A 2,246-nucleotide genomic window follows, 5' to 3' on the forward strand; every position below is an offset into this window, starting at 1 on the left:
AGCGCGTGAGGAAGAGCACGGCGTCACCCAAGCATTCTCATCTCTCTGCCTGCACCACTACATGGTAGACTGCGGGCCCAGGCGCACTCATCAATTTAGGTTCCACTGCAATGCATGCCAAGCACTCTTTTCGAGGTGATAGACGAAATTCCGGCGGGCCTTACTTAAAAGATATCCGACCCGGTTTCGTTTCCTCTTCGTGGGATGGAGTGCCTCTTAGAACATGTGCAGCATCAGCCATGAGCGGCCGACGGCCATTCGTGTCTCTGTGGACAGCAGGCAAAAGAGCGCCGCCTCCAGTTATTTGCGAGGGCGACAACTGTCGCTTTGTTGTGGTTGAATGTGGGTGCGCCAAGTCTATGGACTTGCTAGTGATAGGCTTGCTTGTTTTTAAGGGCACGCCTCGCGCAAGGCGCGGGCGATTAAACCCCAAGGCGGAAGCTCGGTTCGGGTTACCCTCGTGTCGGGGAGACAGTCAGCAGGCACCGAACTCGCAGCAACCGATGGATGTATATTTCCGACCCTCGTAGAGGAGTGGCGGCGACAAGCTCATATGGCTGCCGCCGCCGCCATATGCGTTCAACTTGTCGATGTATCTGGTATTCTTGCGATTCACATACCGACACGCAGTTTGCTGCGGTCTTCATCGACCCACGAGCCGAGTGATCCCCCGTTAAGAGTTGTGTATTTGCCATTTAGTCTTTTTGCGACTAACCATCACAGGTCGAGTCTCAATGAAAGGGTTTGACAGACATAGCCCAAGTTTGTGGTTTGGGTTTGGCCGGACGGCTTGTTGTTGTTTTTTGACACTTGAATTTCACTCTTTTTGGGTCAAGAGGCTTATTCGCCGGTAGTAAGGAACGGACGGCAGCCGTCCAAAGCCCCGTCCGTCCTCCTCCGGTCTTCGCGCTCTCGCCCGAGTGTGGTCCACCTACAGCGTGGTGGTACCTATTTTTGGTGCGGGGGCCGGGATTGTCCTCTTTCGCTGCTGGAGTTGCCAGAGCAGATCCCGAGACCGCCCAAATCAGGAGAGTAGTAGTTTTAAGAGCGCCCCGTTCTCTTTCTCTCTGTTAATGATCCTTCCGCAGGTTCACCTACGGAAACCTTGTTACGACTTTTACTTCCTCTAAATGATCAAGTTTGGACATCTTTCCGTCAGCTCGAGGCGACGACCCCAGAAAACCCTCGCGGGCAACGGGCCGACAATCCAAGAGCGCCAGTCCGAAGGCCTCACTAAATCATTCAATCGGTAGTAGCGACGGGCGGTGTGTACAAAGGGCAGGGACGTAGTCAGCGCAAGCTGATGACTTGCACTTACTGGGAATTCCTCGTTCATGGGAAACAATTGCAAGCCCCAATCCCTATCAAGAAAGGCTTTGAACGGGTTACCCGCCTCTCGGAGGGGAAAACCTGCTGATCCCTTCAGTAAGCGGCCCAGAAATACCCCAGGCATCACAGACCTGTTATTGCTCAATCTCGTGCGGCTAGAATTGCCGCTTATCCCTCTAAGAAGAAGTTGCGAACTGACACCATTTTCTGGAGATCCGTCGACTACTTAGTAGGCCAGAGTCTCGTTCGTTATCGGAATTAACCAGACAAATCGCTCCACCAACTAAGAACGGCCATGCACCACCACCCACCGAATCGAGAAAGAGCTCTCAATCTGTCAATCCTTCCGGTGTCTGGGCCTGGTGAGGCTTCCCGTGTTGAGTCAAATTAAGCCGCAGGCTCCACTCCTGGTGGTGCCCTTCCGTCAATTCCTTTAAGTTTCAGCTTTGCAACCATACTTCCCCCGGAACCCAAAGACTTTGGTTTCCCGGAAGCTGCCCGCCGGGTCATGGGAATAACGCCGGCGGATCGCTAGTTGGCATCGCTATGGTTAGAACTAGGGCGGTATCGCCTTCGAACCTCTAACTTTCGTTCTTGATTAATGAAACATCCTGGCAAATGTTGCAGTTCGCCTTGCGACGGTCCGCTAATTTTCACCTCTAGCGTCGCAATAATGCATCGCCCCGCTAAGTCTGATTAGTCATTACCTCTGTCTGAAAGTAAAACCAACAAAATAAACCGAGGTCCTATTCCATTATTCCATGCATCAATTATTCGCCATTCAAATAGCCTGCTCTGAGCACTCTAATTTTTTCAGTAAACTTCTCTGGCCACGGGACACTTCCGACAAAGAGCATTTCGCGTAGTCGGGCGGGCGGTTGTTCGAGCGTGACAGTAAACACTGGCGGTGCACCGCC

At 52.6% G+C, this 2,246-nt stretch overlaps 1 non-coding gene across 1 annotated transcript; it reads right to left on the minus strand.

The window, feature by feature from the left end:
* Positions 1 to 518: 518 nt before the first annotated feature.
* Positions 519 to 682, minus strand: LOC121853733. Its single transcript, XR_006086398.1, has one exon. It is a non-coding gene; the product is annotated as a 5.8S ribosomal RNA (ribosomal RNA).
* Positions 683 to 2,246: the final 1,564 nt, after the last annotated feature.

This window comes from Homarus americanus, unplaced genomic scaffold, assembly GCF_018991925.1.
Source record: "Homarus americanus isolate GMGI-L3 unplaced genomic scaffold, GMGI_Hamer_2.0 scaffold11245, whole genome shotgun sequence".
Classification (NCBI taxonomy): domain Eukaryota; kingdom Metazoa; phylum Arthropoda; class Malacostraca; order Decapoda; family Nephropidae; genus Homarus; species Homarus americanus.